General features: G+C 47.3%; 1 protein-coding gene across 18 annotated transcripts in view; it reads left to right on the top strand.

Moving 5' to 3' along the window:
* Positions 1-15,520, top strand: part of TENM4 (teneurin transmembrane protein 4) — a 625,655-nt gene that overhangs the window by 240,845 nt on the left and 369,290 nt on the right. Inside the window, exon 1 of one of the 18 annotated variants that reach the window (XM_077926941.1) lies at positions 9,681-10,139. The exons of the other annotated variants lie outside the window; for them this stretch is intronic. The gene's annotated coding sequence lies outside the window, so the exon portion shown is untranslated. Of the gene's footprint in view, positions 1-9,680; positions 10,140-15,520 lie in introns of those variants that run through there. 18 annotated transcript variants of the gene reach the window in all.

The following is a 15,520-nucleotide window of genomic DNA, read 5'->3' as shown; positions in this document are numbered from 1 at the left end:
AGGAAAATGTTAGCCGCTTTGAGACTCCTTAGGGTAGTGATAAAGCGGGATATCAAATCCAAACTCCTACTCCTACTCCTACTTTCCTCCATATCGGGCTAATTTGCCCTCCTATCAGTAGCGGAGGAAGCCACTGGAATACCCGGAATGGCAAATATGACGCGCACCCGTGGGGTGGGTTGATCCACCCAGGGGGCGGGGAAAACCGGCCATGGAGGTGGGGCGATTATCCCACAGGGGCGCACCAATCTTCCTAGGGGTGCCATCGGCGATGCACCAACCCTCCCAGGAGTGGCAGCACCACCCGCTGATCACACAGAGGCCGCCATCCATCCTCCAACTGCCTTCAGACACTCACACAGGACCTTCACTGCCTTCACAGGTTCTGATTTGAAAGAGAGGTAGAGCTTTAAGTCAGCAGATGGCATACTGGTTGAGGGTATAACTCCTCCCAGTGCCAGATATTCTGGGGGCCCAACCCTCCGAAGGAACATTGCAGCATGAGCAATTCCACATGCACCAGGCGGCTTGGCATCATCTCAGCAGCCCCAATTTCATGTCACAATGATTCACGCAGATGACCGGAGCCTGTGCCCGTTGCCATTGGGCAGGCAACGGGAAATCTGTCCGTTTCTCAGAGTTAGGGAGTTATACGGCCCTTATGCTTGAATTTACTGGTAAACATCGGAACTGAATTACCGTATTTTTCGCTCTATAAGACGCACCAGACCATAAGACGCACCTAGTTTTTGGAGGAGGAAAACAAGAAAAAAAATATTCTGAATCTCAGAAGCCAGAACAACAAGAGGGATCACTGCGCAGCGAACTCTCTTGCTGTTCTGGCTTCTGGGATAGCTGCCCAGCCTGCATTCACTCCATAAGATGCACACACATTTCCCCTTACTTTTTAGGAGGGAAAAGGTGGGTCTTATAGAGCAAAAAATACGGTATATGCTTTTCCGTCGAAATCCATTTTGAGTCATTTTCACAACACCCGTCTCTGCTGGACTTGCTCATTTCCTGGAGGGGCTCATAGTTCTTTAAGAAGCAGCCCAAGAGCTTCCTGGCATTTGGAAAATTAAACGGTAGGGGTAAGCAGGAAAAATTAGACAAGAATGCCTTCCTTATTGGCAGTTACTCTCTCTATTCCCATTGTCACAACAAGGGGAGCGTCGCTGATAGATTCCAGATGGCAGCTGGAAAAAGGAGGATGCAGTTTCATAAAGCATCAGGTAGACGCAAGGTGCCCCAAAGTGTCACTTTTAGATTTGTTTGCCAGGGTGCCGCGGGCTAAATTATTAGTTTTTCACACCCTGCAAAGTCCAGAGAGGGGCTTGTGACATCTTGAGCATACAAACCCAGCAATCAGGACCCCACATGTTCTGCTGTTGCTGTGCAATTCCCATCAACCTCAAGTAGTGTGGTTGCTCTTCGGACTACATTTTTAAATGTCATGGCACTACTGTTGGAAGTGGGCTTTTACACTGAGCCAACCTCCACCCCAGCAGTGTTGGGTGGGGTTGGAGAGAGCTGGAATCCAAAATATCTGAAGGGCAGCAGGTTGGGGAAGGAAACTCCTTCAAAACAATCCTTTGTGGACGTATTTCTCCTTGAGAGCTTCTCCATGAAGTCCTTGTAATCTCAGAACTACAGCAGCTTGGAGCAGGGCTTTCAGTGTAACTGCCCCAGTTATCTTAAACGGCCTTGGCCCAGTAGACCTGAAGGAGCTTCTCCATCCCCATCGTCCAGCCCAGACACTGAGGTCCAGCTCCGAGGGCCTTCTGGCGGTTCCCTCACTACAAGAAGTGAGGTTGCAGGGAACCAGGCAGAGGGCCTTCTTGGTGGTGGCACCCATCCTGTGGAAAGCTCTCCCATCAGATGTCAAGGAAATAAACAACTACCTGACTTTTAGAAGACATCTGAAGGCAGCCCTGTTTAGGGAAGTTTTTAATGTTTAATGTTTCATGTTGTTTCTATATTTTTTCTGGAAGCTGCCCAGTCATATGGGTGGCATATACATAATAAAATTATCATCAGTGCTATCTTTCTATTTAAAAAGAGGTTCCAGAACTCACCACAAACACCTCCCTTGTTCTCTTATAATGGCGATGGCATTGACTAATGGCACACTTCTGGCGCAACGGAATACCATGATGGAAGCCAGAGCGCACAGAAACGCCGTTTACCTTCCCGCTACCTATTCATCTACTTGCACTGGCGTGCTTTCGAACTGCTAGGTTGGCAGAAGCTGGGACTGAACAATGGGAGCTCACCCCTTCGCAGGGATTCGAACCGCCGACCTTCTGATTGGCAAATCCAAGAGGCTCAGTGGTTTAGACCATAGCGTCACCTGCTCTAACCACCTCACCCCACTGGCACCCTGAACCCATCTTTGGAGGGTTTCATTGGTACTTTAATATATATGTATCTATTCAGTTGTTTTAAATGTATGTTTGCAGATTGCCTTGAGAGTCCTAGGAAAGGTGATGCATAACTTAAGAGAGTAAAGGTAAAGGGACCCCTGACCACAGTTCCACCACATGTTTAAGAATGTTCCCTCGACCTCATTGCATCTCCAGCACTTATCTGATTCAGTCTTATATCTCTTAGCAAGCCTAAGGTAAAGGTAAAGGGACCCCTGACAATTAGGTCCAGTCGTGTCTGACTCTGGCGTTCCAGCGCTCATCTCGCTTTATTGGCCGAGGGAGCCGGTGTACAGCTTCCGGGTCATGTGGCCAGCATGACTAAGCCGCTTCTGGCGAACCAGAGCAGTGCACGGAAACGCTGTTTACCATCCCGCCGGAGCGGTACCTATTTATCTACTTGCACTTTGACGTGCTTTCGAACTGCTAGGTTGGCAGGAGCAGGGATTGAGCAACGGGAGCTCACCCCATCACGGGGATTCGAACCGCCGACCTTCTGATCGGCAAGTCCTAGGCTCTGTAGTTTAACCCACAGTGCCACCCGCGTTCCTAACTTAAGAGAATAATAACAGCTTATTGCCTTTGGTCACGTGGGCGCAGGCGCCATTGCTCAAGAGTTCCAAACATTGCCTCTCCCTTCATGAACACTCAGCCTGAGTCCTTTCTCCCAGCACCGGTCCCCTCTGTACCCAGACTCAACTCCCCTTTCTTTCCAGCCCTTCGGCTAGACCTCACAAATGGATTTTAAATCTTTGGCCATTAAAAGAAGAAGAGGCACATCGTCTGGAAAGTCGAGGTGCGCAATTTGCGAAACAATCCACTTTTGGTCCTCAGAGTCGAATCCACTCGTCTCCCCTTACTTCTCCTTTTGTACCCTCATTTATCTCTCTTTCTTTCCCCCCCTTTTTTAAAAGGGGGGTGGGGAAAAAGACATTAATTTTCATAAGAAAAGGTAGCCGGGCCCTGCAGATTAACAACGTGTCTCATTTTCTGTGGTAGTCTGTCAAACGAGGCAAAAGCTGGGGGGGGGTTGGGGTTGGGGAAGGGGGGGCATAATGGCTCTTTAATTGGACCCCGCTTGTTCAAAAAGGTGTGTGTGTGTAGGGGATCTGCCTCTTCGTTCCCATGGCCTTGCAGACCGGCCTCTGAGCATAATGCCAATTAAGAGGGAAATAAAGGATATGCAAAGTGGCTGGGGAGAAAACGGCGGCTCAACTGGAATTGCTCCTTTTGTGGCTAAAACAATGGGGCCCTCAGCTCAGGGGAAGAAGGGCTTTCTGCTTAGGGCTGCTTCCCGCCCTGTCTCTGACAGGGCTTTGCTGAAGATTGACTGCTGAGCAGGCCAGCGCTGGGGTTGCATGAAGCCGCAGGTTTTTGGAGAGCTCTCTGCATGGCGGAATCGAGTCAAGTGGCCCCCGATTCCTTCTGCCCCTTGGCTTCTGACTTTCGTGGCTGGAGGCAACAATGTCTCTGCACACCGGTTGCTGGACAGTGCAGGAGGTGGTGGTGGTGAGCTCTTGACACCCCTTGCCACCTTGCCAGTTTCCTACAGGCATCTCAGACCCTCCAAGTGTCCCTATTTTCCAGGGACAATCCTGGATTTACAGAAGCCACACCGTTTTTTTATTTGATCCCAGAATGCCCTGCTTTTCCTCGGGACGTCCCTATTTTCATTAGAGAAATCTTGGAGGCTATGGAAGGCTGATTGCCGAAGAATTGGTGCTTTTGAATTACGGTGCTGGAGGAGACTCTTGAGAGTCCCATGGACTGCAAGAAGATCAAACCTCTCCATTCTGAAGGAAATCAACCCTGAGTGCTCACTGGAAGGACAGATCCTGAAGCCGAGGCTCCAATACCACCTCATGAGAAGAGAAGACTCCCTGGAAAAGACCCCGATGTTGGGAAAGATGGAGGGCACAAGGAGAAGGGGGCGACAGAGGAGAAGATGGTTGGACAGTGTTCTCAAAGCTACCAGCATGAGTTTGACCAAACTGCGGGAGGCAGTGGAAGACAGGAGTGCCTGGCGTGCTCTGGTCCATGGGGTCACGAAGAGCTGGACACGTGACTGGCCAACAGTATATATTTATGCTTTGCTTTAAACCCCAAGTTTAATTCTTTTTGCCTCCAGAGTTTTCTCCATGCTCATAGTCCTTATGTTACATATGAGGAGTCCCTTGCAGGAAACCAAGAAACCAAAGGCTTATATGGTCCAGGAAATAAAAAGCCCCAGGAAAACAAAATCCTTCCTTTCCAGGGTCATTGCAAGAGCTGGCTTTCCTGGCAGGCTTTGCGAGTTGTTTTGCCCAATGCTGAAAACAAATAGCTCCTTAAGCCCTTGACCCTTCATGAAACCGCAGACCTGAGGCAATACCTAATAAGCAACATTTATTATCGCATTATCAGTGGCTCCGGCACCCGGATGGCTTGGCACAACCCTGTCCTGTCACCTTTATCAGCCTTACTAATGTCTGAGCCCATTTTGCTCACTGCAGAGTCACCGATCAAGATAACTCAGCTGCCTTTTTCTTGCTGATCTTACAAAACCGAGGAACTTTTTTTTATAAAAAAGAAAAGAAAAGAAATCAAATGAAGCCATTTGACCTAATAAAATACCCAGCCCACCCCCTCAACCAAAGATCCAGGAAGGATAAGCTGTACCTTAGTTTAAAAGACAAAAGAACTAGGAATAATTCTGGAGAAAAGGTGCCACGGCTGTATCTCCGCTACTGGCTTAATGCTGGTTAACAAACAAGGAAGTTAAGTCACAATCCTGGTTCGTTAAGTTTCCTTTTTTCGAACATGGCAGGGAACACTGGATTCACGGAAGCTGGTATTTTTGTGTGCTGAAACTGCCTCATAGCCAGAGGCTGACACTTATTCACGGTTCAGCGTGACACTTATTCATGGCTTCGTAAACCATGGTTTGTCAGCCATGGTTTTCGAAGCCTTCTATCAGCCTTCCCTGACCCCAGTGCTGGATTAACGTATAAGCTAATAAGCTATAGCTTAGGGCCCCACTCTCTTGGGGGCCCCAAAAAAATTTAAAGGGAAAAAAACCTGGATGTACATTTCCAAAATATAAGGTGAAAAACAAATAAAATAAAACCTACGTACAGCAACAGTGTTTTGTGTTGTGTAGGCTCCTATGATGTAAGGAATGGGCCCCGCCTGCTAGCCTGCTCCCTAAAATATCACTGGTTTGCTCCTTTCTATATATAGGGTACCTACATTCTGCATCTGTAAATGGCTTTCGAAACCTATTAGGTCCATGAATTACTATATAGCATATATTCAACACAAAAAACAGTGACAATTTGTTGTTGACAAAGGACAGCTGGACATCATCATCATCATCATTTATTTATTTATACCCCACCCATCTGGCTGGGTTTCCCCAGCCACTCGGGGCGGCTTCCAACAAAACACTAAAATACAATAACTTATTAAACATTAAAGGCTTCCCTAAACAGGGCTGCCTTCACATGTCTTCTAAAAGTTTGGTAGTTATTTTTCTCATTGACATCTAGTGGGAGGGCGTTCCACAGGGCAGGTGCCACTACCGAGAAGGCCCTCTGCCTAGTTCCCTGTAACTTGGCTTCTCACAGCGAGGGAACCGCCAGAAGGCCCTCGGCGCTGGACCTCAGTGTCTGGGTAGAATGATGGGGGTGGAGACGCTCCTTCAGGTCTACTGGGCCGAGGCCATTTAGGGCTTTCAAGGTCAACACCAACGCTTTGAATTGTGCTCGGAAACGTACTGGGAGCCAATGTAGGTCTTTCAGGACCGGTGTTATATGGTCTTGGTGTCTGCTCCCAGTCACTAGTCTAGCTGCTGGGTCACCTTCGAAGGTTGCCCCACATTGAGCTTCAGTAGCTTAGGGACTCATCACACCTAAATCTGGCCCTGCCTGACCCGGTGCCCTCCAGCTGTTTTGGACCACCACTCACATCAACCCCAGATAGTACGACCCCCGGGATTGAATCTGAGATGTTCTGTGTCCAATGCAGGGTCTCTCCCATGGAGCCACGGACCTTCCTTTTCTGGCAATGGACCAGGGCGAAGGGGGAGATCCATCTGTGCCATTGAAAGAGTCTTAAAGATAAAGAGTAAGCTCCGTGCCAAAGATGCCCTGTTCTTTCTCTCTCTTCCCCTGCCTCCACCTGCACTGGAAGGATCTTTGCATCCATATGTGATGAGGGGAGGTCATCACCCATGCAATTTCCCATGCAAGTCCTCTCTTGACAACAAAGCAGGTGGCCTTCTGAGTTGTAGGGGCAGAGCGGAGGAAAAGGCCGTTGGAAACCCAAATAATTGCATGAATTGTGTGCGCACAAATAGCCTAATCGCGTTAGCAGACGCACTAATTAAAGACGCTGGTGAACCCAACCTAATTACGTGCACAAGAGGCAAACAGTCGAGTGGCGGGTGCCACAAGGCCCTTTCTCGTTTCACGTTTGTGTCTGACGTCTGGCCTGCCAGGGAAGACTTCTAGCTCAGATTGAGGCCATTGTCGCTGTAGTGTTACTGCCACACACACACACACACACCCCTCAGCCCCAGCTCAGTTGGCTGTTTCTGATGAGATCCAACCAGGGAGTTTCCCAGAGCTCAGCATCCTTTTCTCAAAAGCAAGCTGGTTATTTTATTTGCTTTGGGGAGGAGAAACACACAAAACCCCTGATTTCCTCTCAAGGCCAGTAGATCCACTGCCAATGAGGATTTCAAATCTCCGTGTTGGACAGTGACAGAAATGAGTGGTGTTTCTAATGTCTGTTTGTTCAGTAATTTATAACCTGCTTGTTGCTAGGTCTGAAAGTTGGCTTGTGGAGCAGGGCATACAGTATAATAATAATAATAATAATAATAATAATAATAATAATAATAATAATAAATCTATTTATACCCCGCCCTTCCCAGCCAAAGCCGGCTCAGGGTGGCTGACACCAATAAAACCACAGTAAAAACATAATAGGGGGGAAAGAGGGGGGAAACCAATTTAAAAGACAGATTAAAATACAATTTAAAATGCAGGCTCATTTTAAAATAGCCGATAAATCAAGATCATAAGGGGAGGGAAACAAACCAAAGGCCATGCGGAACAGCTCCGTCTTGCAGGCCCTGTGGAAAGATTTCAAGTCAAGCAGGGCTGTAGTCTCTTGTGACAGAGCGTTCCACCAAGCCGGGGCCAGTACTGAAAAGGCCCTGGCCCTAGTTGAGACCAATATAACCACCTAGCGACTTGGGACCTCCAAAGTGTTGTCGTTTGTGGACCTTAAGGTCCTCCGCGGGGCATACCAGAAGAGGCGGTCCCATAGGTATGTGGGTCCTAGGCCACATAGGGCTTTAAAGGTCAAAACCAGCACCTTAAACCTGACCCTGTACTCCACCGGGAGCCAGTGCAGTTGGTAAAGCACTGGGTGAATGTGATGCAAAGCATACAATATAACACATTGATTCAAGCATCAGTTTATATCCCAGCTTGCCAGGAGAGTTGTGGGTTGCCTCTCAAGTTGGCGAGGCCCTTCGGACAGCAACAGGAAACTGAGCTTTCAGTGGCATGCTCTGCCAACTGAGATTGAGCAGACACCTTCTGTTCTCACCTTTAAACTCCTTTATGCTGCCAAGCTGTTGCACTTATTTCTGCAATAATTAGCCGATGGTCTCTGGTTTTAATATTTCAGCTTGGTTTTCCTTGTATGTACGCTTGCAGTAAACCACTTTGATTTCTTTTTTTTAAAAAAAATGAATAGCGGAAAATCTTTTTTATTTTTTAAAATTTGCATGAATCAGTAGGTGGAAATATTAGGAGAACATTCATGGTGCAAAGACCTCCTGGAATAAAACAATTTGGAGTCTGAAACTTAACTGAGACGGTATCAGTCTGATTTCTAATGTCATTTGCTTATTTCTTTTAGCATTTTTTGGCTGGTGAGGGAGGAGAGAAGCGTATCAGTATATCAGTTAGGAAGCTACTTTTTAACAATGCCATTTTCTTCAGCTGGTTAACTGTTGGCTGTTTCCCTAAATTGCCCGAATCCTTTTGCCTCTTTCCCCACCTTCCTCTACACATCACTCAGGGGAGGTATAGCTAAAATAGCACTCTCCAGGTGTGCTTGGACTCCAGCTCCCATGAGCAGCAGTCAGCAAAGCCAGTGGTCAGGGATTATGGGAGTTGTAGTCCGGCAACAGCTAGACGGAAAACCAGGTTTCGGCTACCCCAGGCTTTGAGCTTCCGAATTCAGGCACCCACATGGAGAGCTTTGTTTTGAGAATGGCATCAAAGTCGAGGCGACAAAGAGGCAAGCCTTCTACAAAGAGACGTAGACGAATGCTACCTTCGCGCTCAGAAGGTCGGCGGTTCGAATCCCCACAATGGGGTGAGCTCCCATTGCTCAGTCCCTGCTCCTGCCCACCTAGCAGTTCAAAAGCACGTCAAAGTACAAGTAGATAAATAGGTACCGCTCCGGCGGGAAGGTAAATGGCGCTTCCATGCGCTGCTCTGGTTCGCCAGAAGTGGCTTAGTCATGCTGGCCACATGACCCGGAAGCTGTACGCCGGCTCCCTCAGCCAATAAAGCGAGATGAGCGCCGCAACCCCAGAGTCGGCCATGACTGGACCTAATGGTCAGGGGTACCTTTACCTTTAAAAGTGGCAAACATCCTTCGGAGCGCAATACATTTTGGTTTAAAAATCTTCCTCGGGGATCATCAAAAGCCAGAGGGAGAACTCTGCTCATGAAAGGGAATCTCTCTTTGAATTACCCCTGGGGAAGATTTCAGAATCTTTAAAATGCGCTGGCCGCCTGTTGGTTTTCATTTTGTGGTATGAACTTCCCTCTCTTTCACCACCGGATTGTGACTTGCCTCTCCCACCCACCTTCTGCTCAATTTTTTCCACACTGCTTTTTTCTTTCTTTTCCCTGCTTCTTTTAATACCTTCAATCAGGGGCGAAGAGGGGAGCGAAATCTGAATTAAGGTGCGAGGGCTCCTAAAGAGACAGCTTGTTGAAAAGCACGGAGGACAAAGATGGGGAGATTTCAAAGCTTCTGGGCCTGAAAGAGACCTCCTGTCTTCCTCCTCCTCTCCCAGCACCTGGCGAGGCCATTGAGGATGGCTTCTCCCTCCCTTCAGCTTTAAATGAGAGGAACTTCGACAACACAACAAGTTCCTGTCGAAGGAGAGGGAGGGGGCCCCCGACAATGGGGGAGTGTCTTTTCTAAAGCCCTTTTCTAAAGCATTCAGATAGAAAAGTGTAAATAATGAAAGGCTGGCGAGGCAAAGGCCGGTCCCTGGGAGCATGCCTTTGCATTCCATTCAAGCCCACCGCTTGCCGGAGTTTTCCTGGAGGAGCTCTGCAGATGCCCAGCGGTTCAGCGAGGTTAGCAAAGAGCTCTTCCCTCCCCTCTGCCTTAGAAAAGAAAACCCAACGGCTGACTTTGACTTCTTCGCTGAAGTTGCATCCTTGTTGTTCTTTACCTCTTCTCCGCCCGGATTCTGTCCACCAGGGTTGTTAAGGCCCTGGTACCTTGTTGGATTTTATTTTAAATTTTCCACCCCAGAGGGGGGAAAGATAACAATGATGTCTAGTAAATGGCTCAACCTAAAAGCAGATGATTGAACAGCTCTGCAGTGTAGATGGAGCAGCCTGACATTCCTTGTGAAGGATTTGGAGCCACTATTTTAGGTTGGCAGAAGGCAGGGGGAGGCATCTAAAACAGGTAAGCGCTGGTTTTTTAAAAAATAAAATAAATAAAACCCACATTTATTTCAATGTGCTTTCCTATGATACCTTAATTGCTAAAACACTACCTGACTTGGCATATCAGTTGTTGGGACCGCATGGAATTGACGCTACCTAACACCCGGCCGTATATTTTTAAGAGCATAACTTTATACGGGATCACTGGCTATAAAAACTATGGCAGTTCATCAGATTTGTGTTATGTTTGAACCGATGGGTAGGGTTGCCTCTAGGGGTGCTTTGCAAATTCTGATAGGAAGCAATCCTGATCCACATACCATGTATTAACATGTGAATGTCAGAATGTCGATGTCCTTTGGATTTCACGTTCTCCTGAATGTCGTGGTGCTGTGCTTTGCTCAGAAAGAGTGTCAAAAAGATGCATGTCTTTGAATTTTGTGTTTTAAAAAAGACGTTCAGAAATTCCAATTCTGTAAGAAAAAATGTGCTGCAAGAAAAGTATTTGGATGTGGGCTTCAATGCAGAGTTGCTGTTGTTGTTGTTGTTGTTGTAAAAATGCAGATTAATACAGAAATGGTACAGAATGGACTTGTGAATTCAGAGGAGACACTGACCAGAAACTGATCCATCTATCCCTAATTATATCTTGACTTTCCACATCAGTGGGTGGACAGGGAAGGGCTGTAGCTTAGTGGTTAGAGCATCTGCTTTGCATGCAGAAGGTTCCAGATTCAATCCTGGCATCTCCATACTCTTCAGACTCTGGAGACCTGTTGCCAGGAAGTGTTGACTAGAAGCTGCCAATGTTGTACCTTTGAGATGTGGTTGGAGCATAGTTTCCATCATCCCTCACCTTGGCCATTCTAGCGGGGGCTGATGGGAGTTGTGGTCCAACAAGATGTGGGGGGTAGCAGGTCGGCTACCCCTTCTGTAGAGAGTAGGGAGCCTGGGGGATCAATGGCCTGACTCAGAGGTAGCTTCCTCTGCTCTTTCCTGGAAGGGGTTGTAGGCCAGTGGTAGATTCGAGCTTTGCAACATTAATGTCCTAAATTTAATTCCAGGCATCTCCAGGTCTCCTCCTCCACCTCTTCTTGGATCTCAGATAGGGTGGGAAAGGTCACTGTGACCTTGGGGAGCTGTAGCTAGATGCAAACAAACCTGGGCAAAGTGGACAAACGACTTGACACAAAATGAAAAGTGCTTCATCTGTCGTGTGGCTTGATTTTGGTGACAGACGTTGGTGAACAGATGTTGACTTTGCACTTTGGAAAAGTACAGTGGTACCTCGGGTTAAGAACTTAATCCGTTCTGGAGGTCCGTTCTTAACCTGAAACTGTTCTTAACTTGAGGTACCACTTTAGCTAATGGGGCCTCCCGCTTCCACCGCACAATTTCTGTTCTCATCCTGAAGCAAAGTTCTTAACCCAAGGTACTATTTCTGGGTTAGTCTGTAACCTGAAGCGTCTGTAACCTGAACCGTCTGTAACCCGAGGTACCACTGTATAGAATTTGCAAGGTTTGTGGCTGCAGAAAAGAATTAATGTATTGGGGGGGGGGATGCAATGAAGGAGCATTTATCACCCTCACATTTCTTTGCTCACTCCTTTGGCCATGTGTTTTAGCTATGCATCTGATTTCCCCCCACACACTCCCCCAATAATCTGGGGTGCCACAACCAAAAAAGACCCTGTCACTGGTCACTTCCTGCATGGGCTTCAAGTTACAACAGATGAAATTCCGACTCAACATCAGGAAGAACTTCTGATAGGAAGAGCTGTTTGACAAGTAGAAGAGGCTCCCTCAGGAGGTGGTGGACTCTCCTTCCTTAGAAGTTTTCAAGCAGAGATTGGATGGCCATCTGTTAGTCATGTGTGAGATTCTGGCATTGCAGGGGTGGACTAGATGACCCTGGGGGTTCCTTCCACCTCTATAATCTAGGATTCTATAGTTATTTTGGATGAGGCAGGGGCATGGAGAAACCCTAAGAGTTTTGTGTTTTTTCTTTCTTTCCAGAAACAGGGCTGTGAGCTGAGTTTCTGGGACTGGGAGCAAAATTCCTGGGCTATGCATCTTCTCTCTCTCTCTCTCTCTCTCTCTATATATATATATATATATATTGATTTTTACAAATATTTTTCCAAAAATCATATAACATACCATATTTTTCACCCTATAGGACGCACTTTTCCCCCTCCAAAAATGAAGGGGAAATGTGTGTGCGTCCTATGGGGCGAATGCAGGCTTTCGCTGAAGCCTGGAAAGCAAGAGGGGTCGGTGCGCACCGACCCCTCTCGCTCTCCAGGCTTCAGGAAGCTATCCGCAAGCCTTCTGAGCACTCTGAAGGCTTGTGGACAGCAGCCTGCAGCCCCCCCCCAGGCTTCGGGCTTTGTGCGGCTCTCCGCAAGCCGTGGGAGAGCTGCGCGAAGTCGCGCAGCTCTCCCACGGCTGGCGGATAGCAGCCTGTTCTGGGGGCTGGGGTCGGGGGAAGCTTGGGCTTCCCCCGCCCCAGCCCCGCGCCTGGGGGGGGGGGGAAATAATTTTTTTTCTTTATTTTCCCCCCAAAAAACTAGGTGCGCCCTATGGGCCGGTGCGCCCTATGGGGCGAAAAATACGGTACTTTCTTATCTTATACAATATTTTGGACGTCCATCAACCGCATCTGAAGATTTTCCAATCTTTTTCACTTAATCTACATTTCTTAATTTCTCTATTACCTTTAATTGTCCTTAACTAATAACTCTCTTCATAATCTTCTGTGCAATATTTCACATAGTCCTCCTTACAGAACTTCTTGGAGTCCTGCTAGCGTAATCTGTTTATTACAATGCCTTTTCAAACAATTCAAATATTTACTCCAGTCCTCTGAGAATCTCTGATCCCGCAGGTTTCTGATCCTTCCTGTCATCTAATTCTGCATAGTCCATTAATTTTGTCTGCCGGGGCTATGCATCTTCTCATATGTATATCTGTACTCTTGAACTGCTATTTTGCATCTGGTTCTGCTTGGGAGATCTCTGAAGGGTGGGCCTTGTGATTCTACTACAGACAGTGGTTTGTGACATGAACATATGAGAGTGCTGGAGGTGAAATAGTTAAACAGGTTATCCAATCAGAACCCGGGGGTGGAGTCAGAGGGACTATAAAACCAGCGAAGGGAGGAGTTCATTGGGAGTTGGGTGGTTGGTTGGAGTGGGAGTGAATTGGGATAGAGTCTGTGGGTAGGTTGAGTTAGTGTCGCGAAATAAGCTGAGTCAGGAACAGTTAGGAGCTAGGAAGACAAGTAAATATCTGAGAGGTGGTTTTGTGAGTGAGAGCAGGTAGCAGAAGTTATAGGTCTGGATAGGCACCCCATGATTGTAATTGACCGATACTGTTTATGAAACCGCACGCTTGTTAAACTGCAATAAATAAACAGAAGTTTATGTTCCAATTTAACCCTGACTGGACTCAGTATTGTACCAGGTAGGGCCTGGGTGGTGGCAGCGAGAAATAAAGTGGTGGCACAGGGATCAATAGACGGTGAAACATCCGGGGACCCTGTGTGATCGCCACAGTGTGTTGGACTAGGAGCTGGGAGGCCAGCGTTCAACTGGCTGGGTGGCCTTGGGCCATTCCCTGCCTCTCAGCCTAACCTACTTTGCAGGGTTGCTGTGGGGCTAAAATGAGAAGGGGGAGAGAACCACGTATTCCACCTTGAGCTCCTTGAGGCTAGATATAAATGCAAGAAATAAATGTCTAAACAGCAAACCCTCAGATTTCGAACGAGAAGATTACAGCCCTAGTGCTGCTGCTGCCTGCTTAGTCCCCTCCCTCTCCTGTCTTGTTTCTTTGCGATGCGTAAAGCAGAGTTTAGAAAATAATGCTGCCACTCTGGGAGATGCGTTTTGCGTGTTAATGGGGTTGACATTTTATCAGGATGAAGGTTTGAAAGTGGTATAGCAAGCAGAATCTCAGGCAGAAATAGTGAATTAAAATAAATGTCAAGGCGTGATTGTTCCCCCTTGTGACACACTTTCCTTGTTACAATGTGCATTATTGTGATTTTTATTTTTTTAAAGAGAGAACAGGAAAATAATCGGCCATGATTCAAACTCCCCAACCTCAGCAGCAGTTCATACCTTCAGCAGGGTCATGGGATAAAAAATGTTACTCTTCCATGGGAGAAAACAACCCCAAAACTCTCTGTGCAACTAAGTTATACTCAGAGTGGAGTGACTAGAAAATCTGTGGACCTGAGTGAGTCATCTCCTTTAATTTCAGTGGGTTTTACTCTGAGTAGAACTGATGTTGGACAAAACTCACTGAAAACTAGCATGTTAAGGGTTCAAGGTGGTATAGCAGTAAGTGTAGGACTAGGACCTGGGAGACCAGGGTTCGAATCCCCTCTCAGCCATGAAGCTCACTGGGTCACCTTGAGCCAGTCACTCACTCTCATCTTAACTTTACAGGGTTGTTGTGGGGATTAAATGAGGAGAGGGGAAACTACCGAAACCGCCAAGAACATATAACACCAGTCCTGAAAGACCTACATTGGCTCCCAGTACGTTTCACAATTCAAAGTGTTGGTGCTGACCTTGAAAGCCCTAAACGGCCTCGGCCCAGTATATTTGAAGGAGCGTCTCCACCCCCATCATTCAGCCCAGAAACTGAGGTCCAGCTCCGAGGGCCTTCTGGCGGTTCCCTCACTGTGAGAAGTGAGGTTAGAGGGAACCAGGCAGAGGGCCTTCTTGGTGGTGGCACCCGCCCTGTGGAACACCCTCCCATCAGATGTCAAGGAAATAAACAACTACCTGACTTTTAGAAGACATCTGAAGGCAGCCCTGTTTAGGGAAGTTTTTAATGTTTGAGGTTTTATCATGTTTTTAATATTCTGTTGGGAGCTGCCCAGAGTGGCTGGGGAAACCCAGCCAAGTGGGCGAGGTATAAATAATAAATTATTTTAATTATGATTATATTCATGTACACCACCTTGAGCTCTTTGGAGAAAATGCACAAATGATATATATCTGTATAAACAACCCAACTCCACCCCACCCCACTAAAATTAAGATCCAAACCCGGCACTTTGAATTGAGCCCAGAAACTAATTGGTCGCGTTATGTGCTCAGATTAGTCTTGTGAGCCACCTGGCTGCCCAATTCTGCACCAGCTGCAGTTTCCGAACCATCTTAAGGGGCAGCCCCACCTAGCAACACATTGCAGTAATCTAACCTAGAGGTAACCAGAGCACAGACAACAGAAGTTATGCTTCCCTTGTCCAGATGGGTGCACAGCTGGGCCATAGCTAGTGTAAGTCACTTTGTGTCACTGAGACCACTTGAGCCTCGGGGACAGTAATAGAAGAAGAAGAAGAAGAGTTTGGATTTGATATCCCGTTTTATCCCTACCCGAAGGAGT

This window comes from Podarcis muralis, chromosome 4, assembly GCF_964188315.1.
Source record: "Podarcis muralis chromosome 4, rPodMur119.hap1.1, whole genome shotgun sequence".
In the NCBI taxonomy this organism is placed as follows: domain Eukaryota; kingdom Metazoa; phylum Chordata; class Lepidosauria; order Squamata; family Lacertidae; genus Podarcis; species Podarcis muralis.
The sequence above is the reverse complement of the archived record's forward strand: the minus strand, read 5'-3'. Positions and strand labels throughout refer to the sequence as shown.